Below are 16,163 nucleotides of genomic sequence, written 5' to 3'. Positions count from 1 at the left end.
TTTGAGTTTTTTCACTACTTATCTAATACACTGACCCTTAGTGTGGTCAAAGTTTGACCAGCTCTTTGCTTTCCCTTACTGCTTATTTAATTCAATTGCCTTTAAAGTAGCTGTTCTTTAAACAGAGTTTGACTGTTTTTAACTACTTAACTAATGCTCTTATCTTTAATGTAGCTCATTTTGAAGTATTTTTTTTTTTGTATTTCATTCATTACTTATCTAGTATAATGGCACTTAGTGTGCCTCACCTTAAAATAGGGGGCTTTTTGCAGCAGCTTTCGCTTACGGCCATACCACCCTGTTGGCGCTAGAGAGCACACAGAAAGTGACTTGGCAGTAGTTGGGAGAGGAAGGCTCTCCTCCATTTTGTGTTTATTATTAGTGTTTATTTTGTGAACTTTTTCGGACTTTAATTTAGTTTTTTGTGTGTTTTTGTGAGTGCTTAAACCACCTAACAGCAGCCTAGTGCTGTCTGGAAGGTGGTTTTATTCAGTTTTTTTTTTTTTTTTTTTTTTTTTTTTTTTTTTTCTCTTTCATCTATGGCGGACGGACAGATGGCTATGAACTTGGACTTGGCTGGAGAAACAGAATTGGTTAATGAACACGGAACTGGAAATAAACGACGAGATGGGAATGCAAAAGATAAGGAACAAAAGAGAAACAAGTCAAAGAAGGATTACCTGAAAGAAGCAACTGTGACGGTGGACATCTGTAATGTGAATGCGAGGGCTGAGGACATCATAAAAGCTGTAACGGAAAAGGTCGGCAAAGGAAATGTCTTGGCGGTAAGACCTAAACAAAATAAGGAATACGAAGTGACATTAGAGAATATCGACGATGTTGATCTGTTGGTTGAAGGTTTAATGATAAAAAGAGACACTGTGCGAAGTAAAGAGGTTGCAAAACAGAGACTACGTTGTCTCATTCATGCACATGCCCGCTTACATTGACGATCAGATATTTTTAGATAAACTGCAAGGGTGGGGAGTTACCCCTATTTCGGACATCAAGAGACGTGTTTATCCGGGCACAACTGTTGAAGATGGCACACGATTTGTAAAATGTCGCTTCCCAAGGGAAGTAGTGTCTCTCCCGTACAGCACAAGGCTGGAAACAGCTGAAGGGCTTCAGTATTTTAGGGTGATGCACAGCCATCAGGTTAAAACCTGTCGGCTGTGCATGAGCCTGAGCACGTCTTGAAAGACTGCCCAGATTTTAAGTGCTTTAAGTGTGAGGAGAGAGGACATTTTGCCAGGGATTGCAATGCGGTTAAGTGCCCGGATTGTAAAAAGGTTTTAAATAAGTGTGATTGTTGGTATGTGGATGAAGAGACTCATGTGAGTGGGCAGGTGCATGAGCGGGACAGCGTAGTCGAACAAGAAGAAGGCTTACCACAGCAAAGAGAAAATCAAGCGGCGGGCAAAGACATTATTGAGGCCAGGGGTTGGAGAACATATGGACAATGAACGTTTGAAACAAATGGAGAAGACTGAAGTTCAAAACATTATTGATGAGACAGAGAAGAATGAGGAGGACAGACAATCACAAGACAGACGATGTAAAATCATGGAGGAACAAAAAAGACCAGCATGCACAAGCGAAACAGACAGAAGGAATTTTGGCACCGATCGACATTACTAGGGACTTTGAGGATATTTCGGATGCAGATGAGGATGTTAAAGACGACACAGAAGAAATGGCAGTAGGAACATCAAAAATAAGCATAAGAAAACGTCAAATCAAGGTAAAACCCAGTTTAGATGGGATAAAGAAAAGAAATGCTAACAAAGACTTTTTAAAGAATCGATTTGAACTGTTAAAGGGTTTGGATGACACAAGCTAAAGACATTGGTTTTATGAACGTTTTTATTTATTCATTTTTTATGGTTTTAAGTCTGGCTACATTTAATGCCAGAGGGCTCTTAGATTTTAACAAGTTTGAAAAGGTGAAAGAGATGTTTAAAAATGTAGATGTAATAGTATTGCAAGAAACAAACTGAGAGAAAAGCACAAATGTGAAATAAGCAAAAGATGGGATGGTGATATATTATGCAGCAATGAGGATAAAAGATATGGCAGAGGGTGGCCTTTTTAATAAGAAGAAACACGAATGTGGTTTACAAAGTTGTTTACAAAGATGATGTAGGGAAATGTTTGGCAATAGAAATGGAACATGATGACAACAAAGTAATTGTGGTAAATGTCCATGCGCCTGTTGAGAGAAGGAAAAGAGAGGATTTTTTTAAGGATCTAAGGATATTTTTAATGAAATATAAGTATGCTATTGTATTGGGGATTTTAATACTGTTTTAAGCAAGTTAGATATGGCTGACGGAATGGTTTTTAAAACCGATACAGGAAGGAAGGAATTGAATTTGTTGATGAAAAACAATAATAATATGGTAGATGTGTGGCGAGAGAGAAATGGGAAAAGAAGACAATATTCTAGAAGGCAAATGGTAGGGAATTTTATGTGCCAAACGAGAATTGATTTTATTTTGTGTTCAAGAAATGTAGAGGGTTTTATTGAAGATATGAGATATGAGGAAACAAGTTTAAGTGACCATAAGCCACTATTTATGAAAGTGGACTGGAGCACGATTAAAAGGGGGCCAGGTGTTTGGGTTTTAAATGCTGAGGTTTTAAAAGAGACAGCTATGTCCAAGACATAAAAGAATTGATAGAAAAGAAAAACAGAATGAAATGTATGTGGAAGATAAAAGGATATGGTGGGAAAACGTTAAGTTTCTAATTAAAAGACATACTATACAGTTTTGTAGATCGGTGGAGAGATGTAAAAGGTACACAGAAATAAAAACAAGAGAGAACTTAGAAAGGAGCTTAATCAGAATAATGAGAAGAATGTGTCAAAAATAAAAGATCTGGAAGATAAACTTAAAGTTTTAGAAGAAGAAAAATATGAAGGTGCACGTTTAAGAAGTAAAGCTAGATATATAGTGGAAGGAGAGAAATGTACAAAATTTTTCTTTAATCTAGAAAAGAGGAAGGGAAAGCTGAAATGATAACAGCTATTAAAAATGAGTATGGAGAAGAAATAAAGGATAACAAAGAAATACTAGAAGAGATAAAAATGTATTATGAGAAACTTTTTACAACTGAAAGGTGCAAGATGAATGTGAAGAATTGTTCAACATAATTGAAACAAAAGTTGAAAAAGAAGACAAAGAAGCTTATGCGATATGGAAATAAATGAAGGAGAAATAGAAAGAGCCATTAACGAATTGAACAGGAATAAAAGTCCAGGAATTGATGGTCTAGGCAATGAATTTTATATTGTTTTCAAGGGTATTTTAATTGGCATTTTAAAGGAAGTGTATGATGACATTTTTAATAAGGGACACATGAATTTAAGAATGAGTATGGGTTTAATGAAAATTATTTATAAGAAGAAAGGAGATAAAAAAGAATTGAAAAATTACAGACCTTTGACAATGTTGAACACTGACTTAAAAATTTTATCTAAGGTTTTAGCTAATAGACTAAAGGAGGTGATGCCAAAAATTATCAAGACAAATCAAGCATATGGAGTGAAAGGCAGAGATATATCAGATACTACAATTAGTATTAGGGACACAATAAGTTATATAAAGGACACAAATCTGGAAGGTTACATTGTAAGTCTTGATTTCGAAAAAGCTTTCGACCGAGTGGAGCATCAGTTTTTATTTGGGATTTTAAAGAGTTTTGGCTTCGGGAAAATTTTATCAGATGGATTAAGATTTTATACAAAGGAGTGGTGACGAGGATTAAATGCAATGGTTTTTAACTAAATGTTTTAAGCTCACAAGATCTGTAAGGCAGGGATGTCCCCTTTCAGCGCTTTTATATTCCTTGGTGGCAGAGCCTCTGGGCTTAGCAGTAAGAGGAGAGAAGAATGTGAGAGGAATCGATATTGAAGGAGGTAGATCAGAGAATAGGATTTTCCAATACGCAGATGACACAACGTTAATAGTAAGAGACGTACATAGTGTTAAGGTGGCTATGGACGTAGTTCAGGAATTCTGTAATAAATCTGGGGAAAATAAATGAGGATAAAACAATGTACATGAGATTTGGCGAAGCCAGCCTTAACAGACACTTTTAACTTTAAAGAAGTTAAGGAAATAAAGATTTTAGGAGTTAGCATGGGAGAGGATGACAAGAAAAAAATGAGATCATGTGGGAAGGAATTTTAGGAGATATTGAAAGAAGGATGAACTGGTGGAAAACAAGAAATCTGTGCTTGAAAGGAAAGGTCTTAATTTTGAATGTTTTAATGACTTCAAAGATTTGTTATTTTTATATGTTACAAGTATGCCTCTGTGGGTTGAAAAAGATTGAAAAAATGTTTTACTGAGTATTTATGGGAGGAAAGCCACCGAGGATTGCGTATGACACCCTTGTAGGGGCTGTTGAGAAAAGCGGCTTAGGTCTTATTGATGTTGCACAAAGGAAGAAATGTTTGAGAGTTAAACTGGTGAAGAAATATCTGGATGCAAGAATTGAAACTGTTTGGAAAAAACTATGTTGTATTTTTTAAACAAATGTGGCAATGTCAATATGGGGGAGAATATTTTATGGATGAGAACGAAAAACTGGATGTGGAAAGATTTGCCAGATTTTTACAAGGAACAGTTGAGTGCCTGGGGAGAGTTTTTAAAGCATGTGCATTACATCCCGAAGGGACGAGAGGACATTTTAAATCAACCATTGTTTTTAAACAAGAATATTGTGAATCAAGGAAAAGAGTTGTTTTTTAAGAAATGGTGGGATGTGGGGATAGCGAGAGTAAGAGATGTTCTGTATGAGTTCAAAGAGGATTTTACCAGTTCAATATGTTTTTGACACTATGGAAGAAGCTAAGGAGGACTATACCAAACAAGAAATCATAAATAAGTACTGCATGATTAAAAACGCAATACCAAAAGACTGGATTGAAAAAATTGAAAATATGGAGCCAGGTGAACCGGAGAAAGATGTGAACGCTATTTTTAGAGAGAAACTACATATTTTCAAGGAATGTACTGTCAAAATGTTTTATGGTGTTTTTAGAGATACGATTTTTAAGAAACCTAAAGCAAATGACTATTGGAAGCAGAAATATAAAGACTTGAAAGAAGAAAACATATGGAGTAACATAAAAGGAAGGATAGTTGAAACAGAAACTGGGAAACCTGGAATTTTTAATCAGACACAAAGCTATTTTTACAGACGTGATTTTACACAAGATTGGAATGGAGCAGAGCTCCATCTGTAAGGTGTGCAACAAAGAGGATGAAGGCTTCCTGCACCTGTTTTTATATTGCAAAGAACTGGACATTTTAAAAACTAAATGCAAAAGACTGTTTGAACTTTTGAAAGGAGAGCACTATGAAGACGAATCAGAATGGAATAAAATTGTAATGTTGGGTGAATATAAGGAGTGTAAAAATAGCAAAATCATTAATCTTCTTGTCATGCTAATGAAAGGAGCAATATGGGAGAGAAGGGTGGTGGCAAAAAGAGAGAAATCTGTCTTGGATATTGAAAGAATATTGAAAAAAAGCTGAAAACTATCTGAAATATTTGTATTGTTACTACAAGAACTTGGGAAAACTCAATGACTTTTATCACATTTTTACTTATGATGTATATAAGATCTTTGAAGAATTTGACTGGAAGATGCCTGATGACGACAGTTGATTTTATGTATGTTTTAAAAGAGTCGGATGTCGGAACCTATGTATGTTAATTTTATGTTTAATTTTACAAAGGTGTACTCCCCATGTAAAAGGGTTTCCCCTTCAGGTGGTTTATTGTAGTTTGTATCGTTTGTGTAAAAAATAAAAAAAAAAAAAAAAAAAAAAAAAAAAAATTCACGCCTGATCTCGTCTGATCTCAGAAGCTAAGCAGAGTTGGGCTTAGTTAGTACTTGGATGGGAGACTGCATAGGAATACCAGGTGCTGTAAGTTTTGAGTTTTTCACTACTTATCTAATACACTGGCCTTTAGTGTGGTCAAAGTTTGACCAGCTCTTTGCTTTCCCTTACTGCTTATTTAATTCAATTGCCTTTAAAGTAGCTGTTCTTTAAACAGAGTTTGACTGTTTTTAACTACTTAACTAATGCTCTTATCTTTAATGTAGCTCATTTTGAAGTATTTTTTTTTGTATTTCATTCATTACTTATCTAGTATAATGGCACTTAGTGTGCCTCACCTTAAAATAGGGGCTTTTGCAGCAGCTTTAAACACGGCCATACCACCCTGTTGGCGCTAGAGAGCACACAGGAAGTTGTTGGCTGCAGTAGGGAGAGGAAGGCTCTCCTCCATTTTGTGTTAATTTTTGTCTTTGTATTTTGCTTTTTCTTTAGTTAAAGTTAGTTTTTTGTTTGTTTTTTTCAGTTATAAAACCACCCAACAGCAGCATTTTTGCTTGCTGGAGGGTGGTTACGCCTTTTTATTTTTCTCTTTTCTCCTTTTTTTCAATGGACGGATTAACGGCAAACGACACTGGACTGGCACGAGGAACAAGCATGGCAAACGACTCTGGACTGGCACGAGGAAGAAGCATGGGAAACGATATTGGACTGGCACGAGGAACAAGCATGGCAAACGACACTGGACTGGCACGAGGAAGAGGCACGGCAAACGACACTGGACTGGATGGCGAGACACGTATGACAAACGACACTGGTCTGGATTACCGACAACGAGAAGAACATGGAAAAAACCTAGACACAAGAGACAAGTTTGGCAGAAGAAGATATTTAAAGGAGGCGACTGTGATTGTGAATGTGGAGAATGTAAGTGAGGTGAGAGCTGTGGATATTATAAAAGCGGTGACGGATAAATGTGGAAATGGGAATATTTTGGCGTTAAGACCAAGGCAAGGAAAAGAATATGAACTTACAATGGAAAAGGAAGAAGCATGTGAGGAATTGACTGATGGACTTTTAATAAAAGGGGTGAACTGCGAGATAAAAAAATTGCAAAATAGAGATTACGTTGTTTCCTTCATGCACCTGCCCGTCTATCTTGATGATAATAAAATTTTAGGGAAATTGGAAGGATGGGGAGTTAATCCCATGTCAAATGTTAAAAGAAGATGCTACCGGGCACTGACATTGAGGACGGAACAAGGTTCCTAAAAGTTAGATTCCCAAAGAAGTGACATCGTTGCCATATAGCACAAAGTTGGAAACAGCCGAGGGGGCCGCAGTATTTTAGGGTGATGCACAGCCATCAGGTGAAGACCTGTAGGCTGTGCATGAGCCCAGGACACCTGCTTAAAGAATGCCCAGATTTTAAGTGCTATAAGTGCGAGGAGAGGGGACATTTTGCAAGAGATTGCAATGCTGTCAGATGCCCGGAGTGTCATGGAGTTTTAAATAAATGTGAATGTTGGATGGAGGGAGAGGAAGGAGGTAGGGAAGATCGGATGGGCGGACAGGTGCATGAAGGAAACAACGAGGAGGAAAGACAAATTGATGAAGAACAAGAGGAAGAAGGACTACAACAAAAAGAAACAGAAGAGGAATCAGACAACATAGAGGAACGTGAAGGAGAAAAAGAGAATGACAAAGACAAGGAACAGACAACAGAACAGGACACTCAGTGGACGGAAATGGAAATAGCGGACAGTTTTAAAACTTTTCTAGATGATGTGGAGAGAGATGGACAAGGAATAGAAGTTCAAAGCAAAGAAATGGACAGTGAAGAAGAAACAAGGACAAACAGTATGGGAAAAGACAGAGGGGAGAGGACAAATAAGAAGGAGAACAACAAAGGTAAAACCAAACGTGGAAAATGCAAGGAAAAAAATAATGACAAGTGCAAACAGGTATGAAGCGTTAAGAGGGCTGGAGGGAGAAGATGGAGAATAATGGTTTTTAAGTATTTATTTTTCTTTTTTTTAATGGTTTTTAGTTGTGTTACTTTTAATGCAAGGGGACTGATGGACATGAGAAAGTTTGAAAGAGTGAAAGAAAAATGTAAAGGAGAAGATGTTATCGTTTTGCAAGAAACAAATTGGAAAGAGAGTGTGATGGTGGACTATAAAAAGAAATGGGATGGAGATATTTTGTATAACAATGGAGATGGAAGGCTTGGAAGAGGAGTGGCTTTTTTAATGAGAAAAAATGTTTTTAATTCAAGCAATGTAGTGTATAAAGATAAGATGGGGAAATGTATGGTGGTTGAAGTAAATTGTGAAGGACGTGAACTGATTTTAGCCAATGTACACGCACCAACAGAAGAGAAAGAAAAGAAAGAGTTTTTTAATGTTTTAAGAAATATTGTAAAGAAGTATAAAGAAATAATAATGATGGGGATTTTAATACTGTTTTTAGCAAGCAGGATATGGCGGAGGGAATGGTTTTTAAATCAGACACAGGAGAAATGAATTAAAGGAACTGATGAGAGAAAATAACTTAATAGATGTGTGGAGGGAAATGAATGGAGGAAAAAAGGAGTTTTCAAGAAGGCAAATAGTAGGGAACTTTATTTGTAAAACAAGAATTGATTATGTGTTATGTACAAGAAATGTAGGGAATTTTATTGAAAAAATCAGATATGAAGAAACCAGTTTTAGTGATCATAAGTTTTTACGTTTTAAAATAGATTGGAGCAACATGCAAAGGGGTCGGGAGTATGGATTTTAAATACAGAGATTTTAAAGAATGAAGACTATGTTTTGAAGGTTAAAGAGGTCATTGAAAAGGAAAAAGGAAAATGAAATGTATACAGAGGATAAGAGAATCTGGTGGGAGAATGTCAAATTTTTAATCAAAAAATTTTCAATCAAATATTGTAGTACTTTGAGGAAATGCAAAAGGTTCAAAGAAAGAGAAATAAAGAAGAGTTTGGAAATTGAATTGAATAAAGAAAATAAAGACATACTAAAGATAAAGGAAATGGAGGGAAGACTGAAAGAAAATAGAAAAAAAAAAAGAATATGGGGCGAGGTTAAGAAGCAAAGCTAAATATCTTGTGGAGGGTGAAAAATGCACAAAATTCTTTTTGATTTGGAAAAAAAGAAAGGAAAGCTGATATTATAAAGGAAATACGAGGGAAAAATGGAGAAATTGTAGAAGGTAATGAAAATATTTTAAAAGAAATAAAGGATTTTTATGAGGATCTGTTTAGTGCAAGGGCGTGGAAGAGAAGGAAAAAAGAAACTGCTGAATCAGATAAAAGCAAAAGTAAGTGAGGAAGATAAAAAGATTGTGACCAAGTAATCAGAGAAGAAGAGATCGAAAGAGCAATAAATGAACTGAATAAAAAAAAAAAGAGTCCGGGAATAGACGGTTTGGGAACTGAATTTTATGTATGTTTTAAAGGGTTTTAACAAAGATTTTAAATGAGGTTTTTAAAGAAATTTTTGAAAAAGAAGAAATTAATGAAAGAACGAGGATGGGGTTAATGAAGCTGGTATATAAAAGGAAGGGTGAAAAAATAGATTTAAAAAACTATAGGCCAATTACAATGTTGAACACGGATCTTAAAATTTTAGCCAAGGTTTTAGCAAACAGATTAAAGGAAGTTATGCCAAGCATAATTGAAACAAACCAAGCATACGGAGTGAAAGGAAGGGATATAGATGACATAAAAATGAGTATAAGAGATACAATATGGTACATGAAGGATAAAGGTGAAGATGGATATATAATTAGTTTGGACTTTGAAAAAGCTTTTGATAGGGTGGAACACAGGTATTTATTTGAGGTTTTAAGGAGTTTTGGTTTTGGGGGGAATTTTATCAAATGGATAGAGATTTTATACAAGGGTGCTTTAACAAGGATAAAATGTAATGGGTTTTTAACAGACTGTTTTAAAATCACAAGATCAATTAGGCAGGGTTGTCCGCTTTCAGCTTTACTTTATTCACTTGTATCAGAACCATTGGGACTGGCTATAAAACAAAAAGAAGGAATAATAGGTATAGAAATTGACGAAAACAATGAAGGGAAGGTTTATCAATATGCTGATGACACAACGATAATTGTAAAAGGAAAGGATAGTGTCAAAGAAGTTATGAATGTTGTAAAAGAATTTTGTAAAGGATCTGGGAGTAAAATAAATGAGGAGAAAACAGTATATATCAGATTTGGGAAAGCTATGATTTTAACGGATTGTTTTAACTTCAAGGAAGTGGAACAAATTAAGATTTTAGGAATTTTAATGGGGAAAAATGAGAGAAAAGTAAGAGATGAAATGTGGGAGGAACTAGTAACAGAAATAGAGAGAAGGTTAAACTTTTGGAAACTGAGAACACTAAACTTAAAAGGGAAGGTTTTAATATTGAATGTTTTAATGGTTTCTAAGCTGTGGTATGTTTTAAATGTATCTGAGATGCCTTTGTGGACAGAAAAGAGGTTGAAGAAATGTTTTCTTGACTTTTTATGGGAGGAAAACCAGCAAAGAATAGCATATAATACGATTTTAGGGGCGGTGGAAAAGGGGGGATTAGGTTTAATGGATGTAGAACAGAGAAAAAATGCTTTGAGAGTTAAAATAGTAAAGAAATACCTACAAGAAGAGAGCAAATTTGAGTGGAAAAAACAATGAAATACTTTTTAAACAAATGTGGGAATTTTAACATGGGGATGGTATTTTATGGATGAAAACAAAAATTTGGATGACAGAAGGATTACCTGAGTTTTACAGAGAAATGTTTAGTGCCTGGGGAAAATTTTTAAGTAAAATTGTATACAACCCTCAAAGAAGAGAAAACATTTTAAATCAACCCCTGTTCTTAAATAACAACATTTTAAAACAAGACAAAGAACTATTTTTAAGAAATGGATGGAAGTGGGGATAACAAGAGTGAGAGATGTCTTGTATGAATTTAAAGAGGGTTTTTACCAATACAATATATTGTGGATGCAATGGATGAAGCAAAAGAAGAATATAGCAAACAAGAAATAACAAACAAATATGAAATCCTTAAAAAAGCAATACCTAAAGAGTGGATTAAAAGAATAGAGAGTACAGAAGAAGAGCAAACAGAGGAACATTTTAATGTGAAACTGGCGGAAAAATTTTATGATTTTTAAGGGATGTACTGTAAAAATGTTTTATTGTGTTTTTAGAGATGGTGTTTTTAAAGAGCCAACTGTAAATAAGTACTGGGTGGAAAAATTCAACAATCTAAAAGAAGAATGTATATGGAGAAACATGAGGGGGAAGTGTGTCGAAACAAAGTTGGAATGTTTGGAGTATTTTATAAGACACAAAGTTGTTTTTACTGAAGTTATTTTACAAAAAATAGGGATGGAACAACATGCAATGTGCAAAGTGTGCAAAGAAAAAGAAGAGGGATTTTACATCTGTTTTTATATTGTAAGGAACTGGAGGCATTTTTAAGGAAATGTAAATGTTTAATCAAAGACTTGACTGAAGAATGGGATGAAAATGGAATGGAATGGAACAGAGTGTTGATGTTTGGATGGGAAAAGAAGTGTAAAAACAAAGCCTTTATTAATCTGTTTGTGATGTTAATGAAAAGTGCAATATGGGAGAGGAGAATTGTGGCCAAAAAGGAACAAATTGTTTTGGATGTTTGGACTGTCTTTAAAAGGAAAACTGAAATATATATGGACAAATTGTATGTGTATTTTAAAAGTGAAAAAAATCCTAGATGCATTTTATGTTGTTTTTACACGAAATGTCTATCGTGTTTTAAAAGATTTTATGTGGGGGCTACCGGAGAGCGAAGAATTTGTTTAAATAATGTATGAAATTATGAGATATGTGATGTGGATATTGTACAAGAGAAAGTATGTTTTTATTGTATTTGATTGATTGAAAAATATTTTAATAAAAAAAAAAAAAAAAAAATTCACGCCTGATCTCGTCTGATCTCAGAAGCTAAGCAGAGTTGGGCCTAGTTAGTACTTGGATGGGAGACTGCCTAGGAATACCAGGTGCTGTAAGTTTTGAGTTTTTCACTACTTATCTAATACACTGGCCCATAGTGTGGTCAAAGTTTGACCAGCTCTTTGCTTTCCCTTACTGCTTATTTAATTCAATTGCCTTTAAAGTAGCTGTTTTTTAAACAGAGTTTGACTGTTTTTAACTACTTAACTAATGCTCTTATCTTTAATGTAGCTCATTTTGAAGTATTTTTTTTTGTATTTCATTCATTACTTATCTAGTATAATGGCACTTAGTGTACCTCACCTTAAAATAGAGGGCTTTTTGCAGCAGCTTTTGCTTACGGCCATACCACCCTGTTCACGCCTGATCTCAGAAGCTAAGCAGAGTTGGGCCTAGTTAGTTCTTGGATGGGAGACTGCCTAGGAATACCAGGTGCTGTAAGTGTTTGAGTTTTTTCACTACTTATCTAATACACTGACCCTTAGTGTGGTCAAAGTTTGACCAGCTCTTTGCTTTCCCTTACTGCTTATTTAATTCAATTGCCTTTAAAGTAGCTGTTCTTTAAACAGAGTTTGACTGTTTTTAACTACTTAACTAATGCTCTTATCTTTAATGTAGCTCATTTTGAAGTATTTTTTTTTTTGTATTTCATTCATTACTTATCTAGTATAATGGCACTTAGTGTGCCTCACCTTAAAATAGGGGGCTTTTTGCAGCAGCTTTAAACTTACGGCCATACCACCCTGTTGGCGCTAGAGAGCACACAGAAAGTGACTTGGCAGTAGTTGGGAGAGGAAGGCTCTCCTCCATTTTGTGTTTATTATTAGTGTTTATTTTGTGAACTTTTTCGGACTTTAATTTAGTTTTTGTGTGTTTTTGTGAGTGCTTAAACCACCTAACAGCAGCCTAGTGCTGTCTGGAAGGTGGTTTTATTCAGTTTTTTTTTTTTCTTTCATCTATGGCGGACGGACAGATGGCTATGAACTTGGACTTGGCTGGAGAAACAGAATTGGTTAATGAACACGGAACTGGAAATAAACGAGCGAGATGGGAATGCAAAAGATAAGGAACAAAAGAGAAACAAGTCAAAGAAGGATTACCTGAAAGAAGCAACTGTGACGGTGGACATCTGTAATGTGAATGCGAGGGCTGAGGACATCATAAAAGCTGTAACGGAAAAGGTCGGCAAAGGAAATGTCTTGGCGGTAAGACCTAAACAAAATAAGGAATGAAGTGACATTAGAGAATATCGACGATGTTGATCTGTTGGTTGAAGGTTTAATGATAAAAGAGACACTGTGCGAAGTAAAGAGGTTGCAAAACAGAGACTACGTTGTCTCATTCATGCACATGCCCGCTTACATTGACGATCAGATATTTTTAGATAAACTGCAAGGTGGGGAGTTACCCCTATTTCGGACATCAAGAGACGTGTTTATCCGGGCACAACTGTTGAAGATGGCACACGATTTGTAAAATGTCGCTTCCCAAGGAAGTAGTGTCTCTCCCGTACAGCACAAGGCTGGAAACAGCTGAAGGGCTTCAGTATTTTAGGGTGATGCACAGCCATCAGGTTAAACCTGTCGGCTGTGCATGAGCCCTGAGCACAAATCTTGAAAGACTGCCCAGATTTTAAGTGCTTTAAGTGTGAGGAGAGGACATTTTGCCAGGGATTGCAATGCGGTTAAGTGCCCGGATTGTAAAAAAGGTTTTAAATAAGTGTGATTGTTGGTATGTGGATGAAGAGACTCATGTGAGTGGGCAGGTGCATGAGCGGGACAGCGTAGTCGAACAAGAAGAAGGCTTACCACAGCAAAGAGAGAAAATCAAGCGGCGTGGCAAAGACATTATTGAGGGCCAGGGGTTGGAGAACATATGGACAATGAACGTTTGAAACAAATGGAGAAGACTGAAGTTCAAAACATTATTGATGAGACAGAGAAGAATGAGGAGGACAGACAATCACAAGACAGACGATGTAAAATCATGGAGGAACAAAAAGACCAGCATGCACAAGCTGAAACAGACAGAAGGAATTTTGGCACCGATCGACATTACTAGGGACTTTGAGGATATTTCGGATGCAGATGAGGATGTTAAAGACGACACAGAAGAAATGGCAGTAGGAACATCAAAAATAAGCATAAGAAAACGTCAAATCAAGGTAAAACCCAGTTTAGATGGGATAAAGAAAGAAATGCTAACAAAGACTTTTTAAAGAATCGATTTGAACTGTTAAAGGGTTTGGATGACACAAGCTAAAGACATTGGTTTTATGAACGTTTTTATTTATTCATTTTTTATGGTTTTAAGTCTGGCTACATTTAATGCCAGAGGGCTCTTAGATTTTAACAAGTTTGAAAAGGTGAAAGAGATGTTTAAAAATGTAGATGTAATAGTATTGCAAGAAACAAACTGGAGAGAAAAGCACAAATGTGAAATAAGCAAAAGATGGGATGGTGATATATTATGCAGCAATGAGGATAAAAGATATGGCAGAGGGTGGCCTTTTTAATAAGAAGAAACACGAATGTGGTTTACAAAGTTGTTTACAAAGATGATGTAGGGAAATGTTTGGCAATAGAAATGGAACATGATGACAACAAAGTAATTGTGGTAAATGTCCATGCGCCTGTTGAAGAGAAGGAAAAGAGGATTTTTAAGGATCTAAGGATATTTTTAATGAAATATAAGTATGCTATTGTATTGGGGATTTTAATACTGTTTTAAGCAAGTTAGATATGGCTGACGGAATGGTTTTTAAAACCGATACAGGAAGGAAGGAATTGAATTTGTTGATGAAAAACAATAATATGGTAGATGTGTGGCGAGAGAGAAATGGGAAAAGAAGACAATATTCTAGAAGGCAAATGGTAGGGAATTTTATGTGCCAAACGAGAATTGATTTTATTTTGTGTTCAAGAAATGTAGAGAGGTTTTATTGAAGATATGAGATATGAGGAAACAAGTTTAAGTGACCATAAGCCACTATTTATGAAAGTGGACTGGAGCACGATTAAAAGGGGGCCAGGTGTTTGGGTTTTAAATGCTGAGGTTTTAAAAAGAGACAGCTATGTCCAAGACATAAAAGAATTGATAGAAAAAGAAAAACAGAATGAAATGTATGTGGAAGATAAAAGGATATGGTGGGAAAACGTTAAGTTTCTAATTAAAAGACATACTATACAGTTTTGTAGATCGGTGGAGAGATGTAAAAGGTACACAGAAATAAAAACAAGAGAGAACTTAGAAAGGGAGCTTAATCAGAATAATGAGAAGAATGTGTCAAAAATAAAAGATCTGGAAGATAAACTTAAAGTTTTAGAAGAAGAAAAATATGAAGGTGCACGTTTAAGAAGTAAAGCTAGATATATAGTGGAAGGAGAGAAATGTACAAAATTTTTCTTTAATCTAGAAAAGAGGAAGGGGAAAGCTGAAATGATAACAGCTATTAAAAATGAGTATGGAGAAGAAATAAAGGATAACAAAGAAATACTAGAAGAGATAAAAATGTATTATGAGAAACTTTTACAACTGAAGGGGTGCAAGATGAATGTGAAGAATTGTTCAACATAATTGAAACAAAAGTTGAAAAAGAAGACAAAGAAGCTTGCGATATGGAAATAAATGAAGGAGAAATAGAAAGAGCCATTAACGAATTGAACAGGAATAAAAGTCCAGGAATTGATGGTCTAGGCAATGAATTTTATATTGTTTTCAAGGGTATTTTAATTGGCATTTTAAAGGAAGTGTATGATGACATTTTTAATAAGGGACACATGAATTTAAGAATGAGTATGGGTTTAATGAAAATTATTTATAAGAAGAAAGGAGATAAAAAGAATTGAAAAATTACAGACCTTTGACAATGTTGAACACTGACTTAAAAATTTTATCTAAGGTTTTAGCTAATAGACTAAAGGAGGTGATGCCAAAAATTATCAAGACAAATCAAGCATATGGAGTGAAAGGCAGAGATATATCAGATACTACAATTAGTATTAGGGACACAATAAGTTATATAAAGGACAAAAATCTGGAAGGTTACATTGTAAGTCTTGATTTGAAAAAGCTTTCGACCGAGTGGAGCATCAGTTTTTATTTGGGATTTTAAAGAGTTTTGGCTTCGGGAAAATTTTATCAGATGGATTAAGATTTTATACAAAGGAGTGGTGACGAGGATTAAATGCAATGGTTTTTAACTAAATGTTTTAAGCTCACAAGATCTGTAAGGCAGGGATGTCCCCTTTCAGCGCTTTTATATTCCTTGGTGGCAGAGCCTCTGGGCTTAGCAGTAAGAGGAGAGA

At 35.4% G+C, this 16,163-nt stretch overlaps 1 pseudogene; it reads left to right on the top strand.

The window, feature by feature from the left end:
- The first annotated feature begins 12,191 nt into the window (after nt 1–12,191).
- On the top strand, nt 12,192–12,300 carry LOC122336160 (annotated as a pseudogene).
- The last annotated feature ends 3,863 nt before the right edge of the window (nt 12,301–16,163 follow it).

Source organism: Puntigrus tetrazona, unplaced genomic scaffold (genome assembly GCF_018831695.1).
Source record: "Puntigrus tetrazona isolate hp1 unplaced genomic scaffold, ASM1883169v1 S000000962, whole genome shotgun sequence".
In the NCBI taxonomy this organism is placed as follows: Eukaryota; Metazoa; Chordata; class Actinopteri; order Cypriniformes; family Cyprinidae; genus Puntigrus; species Puntigrus tetrazona.
This window is presented reverse-complemented; position numbering and strand designations above follow the sequence as displayed.